Raw genomic sequence first — 15,302 nt, 5'->3', positions numbered from 1 at the left:
GATGATGATAATAATAATAATAATAATAATAATAATAATAATAATAATAATAATAATAATAATAATAATAATAATAATAATAATAATAATAATAATAATAATAATAAATGACCTCTCCCTCGAACGTTCACTCAAATTCCACATTGATCTTTCATATTTCAATTTTTACTTAAATTTTAAATGTTGACAGAATTAACCAACTATCGACTCTAATACCATTTGTTCTAGGAATAAATCACCCTATAAGTTTGACACTACTTGTTGGGAAATATATTTGCGTGTGTTAACAAAATCATACTGGGAAAAAATATTTGCACACACAAAAGAGAAATATACAATATTTAATGTTGAACGGGAATAAAAATAACTATAAGAATTATATGGGTCCTAACATTATCACAGGGTGTAATTATGGATTATTATGAGGATGATAGTTGTCAAATCCTGATGAAACACTGTATTAGTGTTTCATGTTATGAAAAACTCATCAGGATATTAAATCGTATCAATATAGGAGTCTTAAATAACTGGAGATTGTTTGGGATAAGACTTTCTAAACATTCACTACAACAAAAAAGGGGTTTTAGGGTGCCAAATGCACATTGTGGATATGATTCTACCATATGCAAGATAACGTCATATTATGACCAGTCATGAAAAGTCATTCACTTTCAACGACATGCCATAATACGTCGTAAAAAATATTTAACAGCGGATCTTGTGTGTCATGTTTGACTTTTCTACAGGTACTTTTGCACACCGTTAATTAAAGGGACAAACTACGACGTTCATTGCTAGTCGTTGAATATTTAATACAATGACCTATTTTGCCTGCCGTAGATAGCCCAAGTTTCATAACATTTTTTGCATGCCGTAGAATATGTATATTTAAAAAAAAAATCAACAGGTTTTATTTCACTTTTACAATATCAGAAAACATTGCTTTACAAACACACACACACACACACATATAAATATCAATCAAGCACCAAAATATGGTTTCAAAAAACAAAAAAACCAAAAAAACAAAAAACAAAACAAAATGATCTATAACTTTTGAACATCCAAAACTATCTATACATTCCAAACCATCCAAAAACTATGATTCTAGACATCAAAAACTATCCTTAAGTTCAAAACCGTCCAAAATGTTCAAAATGATCTTAAAGAAAATCCTTAATTTTTAAACCATCCAAAAACTATCCTTAAATTCAAAATCGTTGTCGAGAGGCCTTTTGTCTTATTACGGGCCATTTCAAAATATCATCCCCTCAAGGGGCAGCCTAAGGAACAAGGAAAAGGCTTAACTCAACGCCTAGTTTAGAAAAGCTGGCAGCTTGACTTGCAAGTCTCATAATCTGTGAAAATGAGTGCATGAAACACAAATAGAAACACCACATTTATAAAGTGCTGTAATCAGAAACTATGGAAATACAAATGATAGGACTATGTCAGTGAAGATCAGTATCAAACCAAAAAGCTAATATTGCAATAGAAGGGGATTACAAAACAAGAAAGCTGACAAATGTGAGGGTTTTACTCTCCTTGTCTAAATGAGAGGATTAAAATATATTCGTAGCATCACTACTAGTCCCATCACAACTCAAATATGTGAAACAAGGAAACAAAGTACTAATTATAACTTAATGTTCTTCGTGAAGTGTTGATTGGTTATTCATTAAACACAGGTCCAGTTTCAAAATGACTAAACCGATTAAATTGCACAGCACCGAATAGCCAGAATGCACAACAGTTTGGTGTGGTTTATAATAACGAACAGCCAGTTTCAATTCTTTGCTAAGTGTTAGGAATGAGAAGAAGTTGGGGTCAGGGTGGGGTAGTTTCTAAATTATATCCCAAATTTTCTCTTAAACCCGTGACTATGGTCCAATCCCAACTAGTACTTTTTTTTCTTGCACCACCAATGGTACCTGAGGGGGATTGGGTTTCCCCACCCTGCCAATCACAGCCCTTTGATTTTCATTTTCCTAAAATAGACTCAACATAAGTCATACAAATTTCATATTGATAAGAAGCTTCAATTGAATCAAAACTACAAAAATTAAAAATAAGAACCCTTACCCAATTAGAAGTAAGCACAATCCAAAAGCAAACCATAACACATCCCCTATAACAATACCCACAACTTTAAATCAATAAACAACAAATATAACAGTAGCCACAACAAGCACACAACAAATAACAAATAAGGAGTTTCTTATCTTAAAAAAAACAATCAAATTACATGCTAGTGAAAAAATCAAATAAAAATGAAAATCTATAGAAGGAAAAAAAAAAAAAAAAAAGAGCTTGAGTAAAAAGAAGAAGAACCTGAGGTGAAGGAATCAACGACAGTTGTGAAGGAAGAGTTGAAGAGAAGAGAGGTGATTCGTTTTAGTGTGGGTCGCCGCTGCTGTATACCAATGAACCAGTGGATCAACCGAAATAGACTTGCAGCGATGCTTCCAGCTTGTTTTTAGAACTTGAAAGTTTGATAAAATAATGGCGAGCAAATGCAATCGTCTTTTGCAATGTTGAAGTGCGCAGATATATAATTCGTTGAAACTCTTCATCAATAAGCTTTTGTACTAAATGCAAAACATCACAAAAGTTAATTGTCCAACATCTATAAAGACCAAAACCTATATAGAAGAAAATCACTAGATGATAACCATTAAAAGCTATTGACCACCAAAATAAGTTTTATTTTATGTAGAAAACATATTTAAAAGGAATCAAGTAGGTGCAATCCATATACAAAAGAAAATCTAAGACAACTATACATCAAAAAATTATTCAAAAGTCCTTACAAAATATAGACAAACAATAACTCATATTTTAGTGTGTAATTGCAATTAAATTGAGAGAGAGAGAGAGAGAGAGAGAGAGATTTGATAAAGTCTAGTTGGAAAGTGTGGAGTGGATTACGACGAGAGATGCAGATGTTAGTAACTTTCCTTCAAATCTCTAGTTATGCAAAATTACAACAATGATTGAATGTTATTGTCCTAGTTTGTTTTTCTTAGCCTAAAAACAAGTCACATACAAAACAAAGCATGGCTTAAAAATTGGATCACGCAAGATCAAATTAACTCCACAATCCAACAAGATCCAGCTATTAGGATGGCATAATAGCTTTACCATAAGATTTTCTTTTCAATTCTATTAGTATTCATTGATCACATAATATTTCAGAAGTTAACAACATACTTCGATTCGATAGATCACATCATATTCAACTTCTCCATCCTTTTCAAAAATTGAACTCAGGTAACGAAAATATTCAATCTTTGTTGTCTTTTAGTTTCAATGCTCACTTCTCGATTATTTATACTCGTACTGTTACTAAAATTGCATTCCATACATTCAATTTTAGTGCTACTAATTTTACTCAAGCTCTTGTCTCCACATTTCTATATTCTTACAAGAATAATCACAAAACTTAAAACACCATGACCATAAAACCAATTAGAATCAATCAATTAAATTTGGCACCAATATCATCAAAATTATATAGTGCAGAACTACACATACACATGTAGTCCTAGCAAGGGATATATTTTAAAGATCAAGTATCAGATAAATCCATAAATTTTGTTTGAATTCAAATCAATCCAAGTACTCATCAGAAAATCCCATAATTACACAACCAAAACAAAAATTTCAAAATAACTGAGAAGAAAGTAGGGTATTGAAAATTGATCAATTAGGATTTGGATTAGATCAATTGCTCTTGGGATCTAGAATTGGGAAAAGCCTTACTCTGGCAACACCTCTCGGCGGCGAAAACCCTAAAAACTTCTGCAAATTGGTCTGAATACTAATCGAACAAAGAAAGTACAAAAACGCCATAGAATAATCAATCGAATCGTCCACTTGCAAGCCTCTGTGGCTCATCTTCTGGAAAATTTTGACAGGAACAAAGGGAAGTTTCATGACGGCTTTGTCTTCGAAAAGAGAGTTTAAGAGGCCGAAGGTGATGAAGAGGACAAGAGCAACGACAGCGCTAGATTTGAACTTGAAAAGGGAGAGATAGTGGCTAGACTTCTTGAGGCTGGACTCGACGCAATCAATCTTCTTGGTCTTGGACTTCTTGAGCCTAAGCTTGGAAGGGTTAGAGTCGGTCTTCATGGTCTTGGGCTTCTTTGAAGCTTTGTTGATGGAAGATTTGAGCGACTTGTAGGAGGTTGTTCAGTAGATTAGAACCCATGAGATCGCCTCACAAACTATGGCGATGTAGACGAAGATTCTGACGACGTTTAGGCTGTCGGAGCAATGGAAATTGAAAAAGAAAGTGCTTGCCATTATCGAGAGAGAGAGAGAGAGAGAGAGAGAGAGAGAGAGAGAGAGACGTGTTAGGGCTTGATGATTATTTGAGGCAAATCGAGAGGTCTAACATCTTTTTGGTGTTGAATGGTGGCCTAGGGTTTGTGCTTGTGTGAGTGTAAATGTGAATGTCAGAGAGACAAAGAAATAGACAGAGACTTAGAGAGAGAGAGAGAGAGAGAGAGAGAGAGAGAGAAATAGAGGATGTTGGGGCTGAAGATTTAGGGTTTTGATTATTTATTTATTTTTAAATTTTTTGGTGTTTGGCGCTAAGATTTTCATTTTTGTGCTAACTTTTTCGCTCGTACCTTTTACGATGGCAATTGCATGTTGTGGAAAGTGCAATATTTTAAATGGCTGGCTTTTTAAGCATCATACAAAGTGTAATTTTTAATGGCTGGCTTTTTGCACACCGTGAAATGTTCAATATTTTTAATGACTGGTGTATGCGTGTCGTGTATAGTTAATGTATTAACGACATTCCATATGCACATCATAGAAAGTTTTATTATTTACGGCTAACATTGTAGGCCGTAAAAAAATCATCGTTATTAGCATTCACGACCTACGCAATAGACACGTCGTGGTTAGAAAATTATTTCCTACATGGAAAAAAAGCAAGTCATAAAAGTGAGAAATCACAGCTTGCATTTACCGTATGTCGTTGATGTGAAGCTGTAAAAACCTAGCTTTGTTGTAGTGATTTAAACTACTTGTTAGGTAAGTCACTTGATATTATAAAAAGATGACATTTCCATGGGTTGAGGTATGCTAATTCTCTCTATGAATTTGTCTAGTAAATATTTTTATAATATTCGAGGACTAATTTGGGCGTTATAACATCAGCCGAAGACACCCATGCGGGTTTAAACAGTTCAGACCCTCGATTCTTTGATCTAGTCTCACGAGTGCAATGTGAATTATAGATTAGAGTCCAGATTTGACCACTTTTATAGAAAATCCATTTTATTACAAATCTTTTGCCAAAAATATACTACATCACCAGATCTTAGAGTCGCTACCTAATATTTTGAGAAAATTATGAAACCCGTGACTCGTGGCAAGGACAATGTTCATCGTAACCAATGATGCTTAGCTTGGAATCTTAGGTATGAGAGGGGAAGGTCATTAATTGAGCACCCCCTCTCACCCGATCAAAAGATCGCCCTCTACTAAATCATGATATGAGTTTTATAAACTTTATATGTCCATATAAATCCTAAAATTTACTATGCCATTCATTTTAGAACTATCTAATTTCATGTATTTTGAAAGAGTTCTAAAGATGTACAACTCAAAGCAAATGAGTTTGCAAACATGAAAATCAACATCATTCTAAATTAAGCAACACAACCTCCATCCACCGACATTTATACAGATATATCAAGTAAGCAAGTAGCCACATGGTAGGATGCTAAACAAAGTAAGAAAAACACACACAAGTGGGATGGTAAAGCACAAAAAATTACTTATTTACCGACGTCCTGCGAACATCTACAAAACAAAGTTAGCAAAATATGCATGATTTTATAGACAAAATCATAATTCAATTCACTCATGAGATGCAACTAAAAATTTGGCTTCTAATATATGACATGTGAATCATCTCAAGAACATGAGGTAGCGTACATAATCACATAGGAATTGATTAAATCCACAAATGCAAACTTAGCCGAATCAAGATGCATGAAACATGGATGCAAAGTATGAATATAATACGAAACAAAATATGATGCTTGTGTACAAATAAGGAAAGCAAGTAAAAGAACGAGATAGAAAGAAGCGGGAAGGGGAATTATGACAACACTTTGAATAAATAATTACAAACCAAATGAGAGAGAGAGAGGAAGAAAATATTACCAAAAAAAAAAACACTCAAATGAAAACAAAATAAATGCTTCATGTGTCTCGAGGATCGCCGTAAACTATCGTGCTCAACGTAGGATGATTGCTTTGTTCTTAGTTAGCCGGCAGGCCAACTAGGCCTAGCAAAACCTATCTTGTTGCAACACTGAGAAAAGAATAAACAAGGAATATGTATGTGGCTCAACTAACCACTTCCAGTTAGTTTACAACAAAACTAATATGAAATTAAAGCAAGAAAACAAATATAAGATAGAAAATACAAGAAAATGATAGAATTAAAAATTCACCTTCTAAAGAAAGATTGAATTTCTTGATTTCCAAACTTCTTTTTGATCACCCTTAAGGTTGTGAACTATGTTCTCAATCCAAAATTTGAAAGCTTGGAATTTGAGCTATACTAGTGGCTTCGGACAAGTGTAGGAAATGATTGCTCTGTTCTTAAACTTGGCAAAGAAAAGAAAGCGCCGAAATCTTAGGGCCGGTTAAAATACGGTGTGTACAGTTGCCCCTTTTCAACAGAGCTCGATACGTCATTTCATGACATGAGTAAATGTCAAAGCCCGAAGATGACCCTTTTAATAAGGCCATAAGACTTGCGCAAACAAATAAAATGCAAATACAGTTGGTTGAACCCGGGGTTGCCTACGTATCCCTTTCCAATGAATCAAACCAACACAGTTCATGGGAAAGATACAAATAATATGCTCAAAATACAATTTGAAAGTTGGATTCACACGCTTTGAGTAGTCTGTTGCTTTGAAATTCATGATTTTACGATGAAATGCAATGGAATGACGATAAAGATACGAAAATGGTGATGTAAGAGGCAGGCCTCATGCAAATTACATGAAGCATCATAGGGGGTGCATTGCATACAAATAACAGAGAGAGTGCATTGCATACAAATGTGCCATAATATAAATGATAGAGGGAAAGGTGAACTCAAAATCCAAACGCATCTCATGCGAGAGGAGGCATAGTGAACTTGGACTCCAAACACGTCTCATGCGAGAGGAGGAATAGTGAACTCGAACTCCAAATGTGTCTCACACAAGAGAAGGAATAGTGAACTTGAACTCCAAACGCGTCTCACGCGAGAAGAGAAATAGTGAACTTGAAATCCAAACGCGTCTCACGCGAGAGGAGGAACAGTGAACTCAAAATCCTAACGCATCTCACGTGAGAGAAGAAAGGTGAACTTGAAATCCAAATGTGTCTCACGTGAGAGGAGGAATAGTGAACTCGAGCTCCAAACGAGTCTCACGTAAGAGGAGGAATAGTGAAGTAACCAACAAGCGTACCTAACCATATTTCACACGGAGAGGGTGAAGGTTTTAACTAGATAATCTCGAAATCCTAACGCGTTTCATGCTAAAAGAGGAAACATGGTGTAACCAACAGGCATACCTAACCGTATTTCATACGGAGAGGAAGAAGGTTTTAACCAGGTAATCTCGAAATCCTAACGTGTTTCACGTGAAATGAGGAAATGTGATATAACCAACAGGTGTACCTAACTGTATTTCATATAAAGAGTGGGACGGTTTTAACCAAGTAAACTTCCTAACAAATTTAACCTGAAAGGAAAAATGGTAATGTAACAGGCATACCTAACTTTATTTCATATAGAGAGGGGGAAGGTTTTAACCATATTTGATTGATGCACAAATTTATTTTTCATTTATTTTTCTTTTTTTTTTTGAATTATGTTGTATTTTTTCTATTTCACACACTTTTTTTTTTAATTTTTTATATATGCAACATACATCAGTATACATACAATATATATATATATATACATATACATATACATATACAAATACATACACAAACTTGTATATACAGGCAGACACATAAATACACAAAAACATACAGACAAATATACATATATAAATATACATATTTACATACAGATACACATACATATATACATATACATATGGTATACACATATATACATATCTTTTTCTCCTCTGTTCTTGTCTCTTTCTTTCTCGTTCGTCTTCTTCGATTATCGCATCTGGCGCACGATTTCAACAATCGCAGTGCCTAACCAACAACAGCTGGACCAGTCCTAATTTTCAACGATTGCCTCGATAATCCCTCTTTGGCTTCTTATTTCTCTATTCTCTTCTTAAATGAGCCCTGTGAGTTAGAGCAGAGCAGAAAGCACAACTGCAAAATCCCTCTGTGCCAATACTCTGCAAACTCTTTGTTACTCCCCTCTAACACAGCCTCTTCCTATCGTACTCTTTCCCATTTCCCAGACCTTAATGATTCCCTGATTAAAATTGCTAACACCAACTCCTCTGAGCCACGATGGAGTGCCCTTATTGCTACCCTTATTTTCAATTTTCCTACGCTGTCAGTCAAGTAACTGATGGCAGCACAGTCTGACATCGATGCCAACCATTACACATTGAAGTCTTGTGTGGAGACCATAACCACAGTCTCCAAGTTATCCCGTCGGCTGCGGGGTAGGACAAGTGAAGTACATCGATTAAACGCACAACTCTCCCTGCTCCAACGTATGTACAAGGATGTTCGAGAAGAGATCGACAATTTGAAAAAGAAAAACAAAGAGCTGAAACGACAGCCGACCTCCGTGGCCAGATTCATTAGTGCTCTTCATTTGACGATCGGCGATGAGTAATCTCTTTTAGAAGCTCTGCCAATGCTAAGGTACAGTCTTCAAGGGCTTCATGAGAGTAATGACGAAGCAAAGCAACTAACAATGGAAATGGATGGTGAAACAAAAGCGTCAACCTGTAACCTTTGCTGCTGGAAACACAAGTCGCCGAAAACCGAGAACATTGCTTGTATTCTTTCTCTTTTTGATTTTCTTTTTTGTTTTTTGTTTGTATTTTTGTCTTTTATTTTTTTATTCTTTCTATGTTTTTGCTTGGGAGTGGACACTTATAGCTTCAACTCTCGTTTGTACAACTTTAATCGGGGTTTGATCCCTCACATTTAATAAAAAGAGCTTTGTTTTGGAAATTCGAATGGCGTGAATAGCACTTGAGCATGAAAACCATTTTGTTTTGAATTTTGAAATTGAGAATGGTTGCTTTCAATGAGTTCTGAATTGAATATTAAGCCTACAACGGGCCAAAACACAAAATATAACTCAATGAAAGGAAAACAAAGCAAAAATCATCCCAAACGCACCCCTTTACGCTTGTTGAAATAAAATGGGCACAAAACAAAACATCACCAGTCGACTGCCTAACTGAAGGACATCGCCGGAGATAATTACTATGGATTTTCTAGCGAATTCTCGACTTAAAGAAAAAGTATAAGTTAAGGCGATGAGGACCCAAGAGTGCGGGGAAAGGACAAAAAACCTGACTCAACCGTATCCTAGTTCATCACTTTGACTTTTTCTTTTTTGTTTTGGTTTTCTGCTAAAAAGATTCTGATCAACATGACAGTTAGATTAGCATGGTTGTTCCACATTCTGTTTTGAAGTCATGTAAGTCAAGTTGTGAGCAATGGAATTTTTATTTTTTTGGGTCCAATGAATGGTTTGATTTTTGCAAAAATGAAATAATTTTCTCAACTTCATAAAAAGTCCTCAAAATCTGTTTTTGCAAATGACCACTACCCAACCAACATGAAATCAACCCTTGAGATGTACAACTGAATTTTTCTTGCAATTGAACTCATCATGAAGGAGAAATAGGACAACTGAATCGAATGAGACGAGTCAACCAAACATAGATAGGATAGCTGAGTTGAATAAAGATACACTAATCAAACATGGATGGGATGAGTGAGTTGATAAATGATTAGGGCCGAACTTCAAGATGAAGTTGCCTACGTATCCCAAAGATAGGAATCAAGCCTTATGTAGTTTCGGGCTAAGGTTTACTTAAGTATTAACACTCTCCTTTTGTGCTCTAACTTTTACCAAAGCTGCCCTTTCAGGTTTTTGACCTTGCAAGCTTTTTTCATTTGTTTTTTCTTTATTTTTTTTTTACTTTTTTTCATTTTCCATTTTATTATTGTTTTTTTATTTTTTATTTTATACTTTAACTTTTGCTTGGGTTGCCCTTTTAGGTTTTCGCCCGAGAGAGCCTGTCAAAGATAGTATTTCTTTAGCTTATCTATGTTAATTGGTTGTGAGAACTCCAAACCATCCAAATCCATAAGAATGACTGCTCTCCCTAACCAGATTGACTTGATGATATAAGGACCCGTCCAATTGGATTTGAACTTGCCCCTACGATCGTGGATAAGAGCTCGATTTTCCTTCAACACTAAGTCTCCCTCCTTTAAATTCCTAGATCTGACTTTTTTTGTTGAATGTCTTGGCAATCTTGCATTGATACCGTTGAACTGGTATAACGCCTTCAATATTTACTTATCAAATAGCATCAGCTCCTCAAATCGGTTCTGTTGCCAATCAACTTTTTGCTATCTGACATTCAACCATAATCCTTAACAAACACACTTCTATCTTAATCGGCAAAACAACATCCATTCCATATACTAAAGATTAAGAGGTTTTTCCTGTAGACGTTCGGATTGATGTCTTCTATCCCCAAAGTGCAAAAGACAATTTGTTTGTCCAATCTCTGTAAGTTTCCATTGTCTTACGTAGAATGGTCTTGATGTTCTTATTTGCAGTTTCAACGACTACATTATTTTGTGGCCTATACGTTGATGGCTTGTGAAAAGCCACATTGTATTTCTCAAATAGTACTACCCCTTCTCACCTGAAGTGTGAGCCATTATCTGAGATTACTTCGTTTGGCACCCCATATTTACAGATGATGTTATTCCTGGTGAATTTGGTCACGTGTGATGCTTTTAACATTGAAAACAATTATGCTTCAGCCCACTTGGTAAAATAATCAATAGTAACCAAGATAAACTAAGGCCCATTTGAACCCTTTGGTGTGACTGCCTCGATGACATCTATGCCCCAGATTGAGAAATGCCAAGGTGAAATCATGTTGTAGAGTTTTGATGGCGGGATATTAATACGATTGGCGTGGATTTGACATTTGTGGCATCTTCTAACAAAATGGATACAATCTCCCTCCATGGTTAACCAATAGTATCCCTGTCTAAGGATCTTTCTAGCCTGTATTATGTCTTCATATGGGCTGCACACTCTCCTTTGTGGATGGCTTCCATGATATGTTTTGCCTCTTCTTTCTCCATACACGTCTTGTGCATTCCTAGATGTCCCCTTTTGTATAGCTTATCTTCACAAATGTTGAACTAAGTAGCCAGACTTCTTATTCCCCTTTTGTCCTTGGCATTTTCCCCTTGCGAGTATGTACTGCTTTCAAAAAAGTTTCCAATATCAAAGTGCCAGGGGTTTTCATCTTGAACCTCTTCTGTTGCAGCTACCATTTCATATGCAGGCGTATATCTTCGTTCTATCAGGATTGGGCGCATCTTAACCCCGATTGGTATATCTATCAGGGAGGCCAAGGTTGCCAATGCATCAGCAAATCGGTTGTTCTCTCTTACTAGGCATATGAATGTTAGTCTTTCAAACCTCGGGATCAACATGTCCAAGGTCTAATGATAGACTTTCATTTTCTCCTCTTTAACCTTCCGATCTCCAATGTCTTGAGAGACAAGCAAGTTCGAATCCCCAATCATATCCAACCTTATTGCCCCTAGTTCTAGGGTTGCTTCCAGTCTGGCAATGCACGCCTCATACTTTGCTTGGTTATTGGATACCCTGAATCGGAGTTTGATAGCTAAAGGGATGTGGAAATCATCTGGCGCTATGAGCAATACGCCTATCTCATAGAAAAATTGATTGGATCCTCCATCAAAGTACAACTTCCAAGTGTCTTCTTCCATCTACACGACCTCCTCATCTGGGAATAAATATTCCATAATTTCTTCTCTTTGAATCGGGTAATCAGCCAAAAATTCTGCTACAGCCCTTCCTTTAATAGATTTGCAAGCGACATACTTGAGGTCGAATTTTGAAAGTAAAAGTAACCAATGAGCTAGCCTACCGATAAGCGCTGGTTTCTTAAAGAGATAGTTGATTGGGTCTAATCTTGAAACCATAATGACCGAGTGAGCTAACAAGTAATATCTTAACTTCCTGGTGGCCTAAACCAAAGCTACGCAAGCCTTATCCAAAGGAGTATAGCTCGTCTCATATTCAAGTATTTTCTTACTTAAATAGATAACCTTCTCCACTTTCTCATCTGACTCTTGCGCAAGCATACATCCTATGGTTGATTCAGTCACTGAGAAATACAAAATCAACGATTTTCTTGGCTAAGGTGGCAAAAATATAGGGAGATTTTGCAAATACTGCTTAACTTACTCGAAGGCGAACTGACATCAATCATCCCATTGGAACTTTTTTCCTTTCTTTAAAAGACTAAATAGTGGTTCACAGATCAAGGTTAATTTGGAAATAAACTTTCTTATGAATTGCACTTTTCTAACCCCTCACCTCCTTTTCAATCATTGGTTGCGGTGTTTCTAAGATGGCCTTAAGTTTAGATGGATCAACTTTGATTCTCCGTTCTGTTATCAGAAATCCAAACATCTTGCCTACAAGTACCCTGAAGGTGCATTTCTGCGGATTCAGCCTCAGCCTGTATTCCCTAATTCTCTCAAAGAATTTCTTCAATGTGGTATAATGGCCTTCCCGATCTCTGGACTTGACAATTATGTCGTCTACATACACTTCAATTTTTTTATGGATCATGTCATGCAAAAGTGTGGTAGTGGCTCTTTGATAAGTGGCCCCAGAATTTTTCATACCAAATGGCATGACCTTGAAACAATATGTCCCCCATGGTGTAGTAAATGTAGTCTTTTCTTTTTCCTCTGGAGCCATAAGGATCTGGTTATACCCCAAAATATCATCCATGAATGACAGTAAGGCATGCCCTGCAGTGAAGTCTACCAATTCATCGATATGTGGCAACAGAAAGTCATCCTTTGGACTAGCCTTGTTCAAATCCCAGAAGTCAATGCAAATCCTGATTCTGCCATCTTTCTTCGGGACTGGCACAATGTTGGTTAACCAAGTCAGATACTTTGATACAAGCAAGAACACGATGTTGATTTGTTTAGTAACCTCTTCTTTGATTTTTAGTGCCAAATCTAGATGAATTCTGCGAAGCTTCTGTTTGACAGGTCAGACCTCAAGATTAAGAGAGATCCTATGTTGTACAATCTTAGGATTAATTCCAGGCATATCTTCATAGGACCATGCAAAAACATCTTTGAATTCCTTTAATAAAGCAACTAATTGCTCATGTTCCTCCAAAGATAAAGTGGAACCAGTCTGAACTAAGTGAGGATCTTTCCCAGTATCCACATTTATGAAAACAATTTCATCGATTAATGGCTTAGCACACCTTTCTTCCTCCCAATTGATTAAATTTTTCAAAGCTCAAGGAATGTCTTTCTCTTTGTTTTCATCAAAATTCTTAAAATTCTAGTCAAGGCTATGAACTATAGGCACAAAGAAGTAAGTAGAAATCACAATATCTTTATTCAGAACCTCGAGCTCAGCAATTGTAACAAACTCAAAAGAAAAAGAAAAAGAAAAAGAAGACTCTAACATCTCAGACAAACTTGAATCTGACTCCAACCCCACAAGCCCAATTTAGAACTCTCAATAAAACTTTTTTTAACATGCCAATTTGCTTGTGAGCCATTCACTGCATCCACGATAAAGCTTGAGCAATCAACAGGTGGTCATTTCCTTAACAAAGAAATAGTCTTCCCCACCAAGTTCATTGGTTCAGCACTAGTATCAGACTCTTTTAGCAAATCAACTAGTGTTAGACCCAGGACGTCCTATGTATTGCTTTCGGAATTGACATCACTGTCTTGACCGATGTCGATACTAGGATCTTTATGTTGCTCATTACTATTAGAGAGATGATGATCGGAGAAGATTTCAAACTCAGGATATCTCTTCTTTTCCTCTTGGTCAATCCCTAGCTCAAGAAACCCACAGAAGGGGAAATCCTCTCATTCCTGGACAAAACGCCCATTCAAGGTTCCATGAATTGGCTTATGAACCAAGTCAAATTGTAGCCCAGTTCTCTTTGCCTTGAGCCTCTCCTTGATCTCTGCACTCTTCCTATTCCAATCAGCTTCTGTAGGTGCATATCCTAGTCTGAATGCATGCAAGTCATGAGATACTTCACACGCTGTAGCGATACCTTTTCTTCCACTTTTTCCTAATCCCATCACAAGAATGTTACTTAGTTTACTCATGAAGTAGATGGATTGGGTATTGATGTATATTCCTTCATCTTATGCCATGATAGTTTGAACTAGCTTGGCCTCTACCAATGTAAAGCCTGTGAGGAACACATCCTCCTCTCCATGTTGTATTTCTTGCAGCGACGTTCTGACTTCTAGGGAGGATGAATGGATGAATTTCCGAGGATTATGGCAATTCCTTCGCCATATGGGTATTTTCCCAATTGATGCATCATGGATGATACAGCTTTTATCTGATGGAGTCAAGGCCCTTCCAATAGCAAGTTGAATGTTGCGGGGACATCCATGACATGAAATTCAGCTTCGTGCTCAGATGGACCCACTATTATTTGCACTTTGACTATCCCTATAACCTCCCAACTAGTATTATCATAAGCCATCAACTGAGTAGTGGGTGTGAAATCTGCTGATTTTAGCCCTATCGCATAAGCAGTACGTGAAGAACAAACATTGATAGCCAATCCGATATCAATCAAAATAGCTGGGACCCATTTCTTCCAACATTCTAGTGACACATATAAAGGTTTGTGGTGTTTTGATCCCTATGGTGGTAATTCTTTGTCGGCAAAGGTTATTGTAGGGACTGTCTCTCTTGGAGTGATTAGCGACACTAGTTGTTCCGGACTTACATTAGTTGACAGCTTAGCCTTGCTTAAGGCTGACAACATCGCTTGTCGGTGCTCTCGGGAAGCCTAAGAAGCCCTTGATAGAGATGTTTACCTGGATCTTTTTCAACTATTTTAAAATCAGGTCTTTTTTTACTTCTTTGTCTTTCTCTTTCTCTTTCTCTTTGTTAGCTTCTTTGTCTTTGCCCGAAGACTCTCCATAGTCTAGGTGTAGAGGCTTGAAATGACACCCACTCCTAGTCAAATGAT

At 36.5% G+C, this 15,302-nt stretch overlaps 1 pseudogene; it reads right to left on the bottom strand.

The window, feature by feature from the left end:
• Positions 1-3,723: 3,723 nt before the first annotated feature.
• LOC114306496 (uncharacterized) lies at positions 3,724-4,305 on the bottom strand (annotated as a pseudogene).
• Between the last annotated feature and the right edge of the window lie 10,997 nt (positions 4,306-15,302).

The sequence above is a fragment of the Camellia sinensis genome, chromosome 10 (assembly GCF_055761805.1).
Source record: "Camellia sinensis isolate YWXY chromosome 10, ASM5576180v1, whole genome shotgun sequence".
In the NCBI taxonomy this organism is placed as follows: Eukaryota; Viridiplantae; Streptophyta; class Magnoliopsida; order Ericales; family Theaceae; genus Camellia; species Camellia sinensis.
This window is presented reverse-complemented; position numbering and strand designations above follow the sequence as displayed.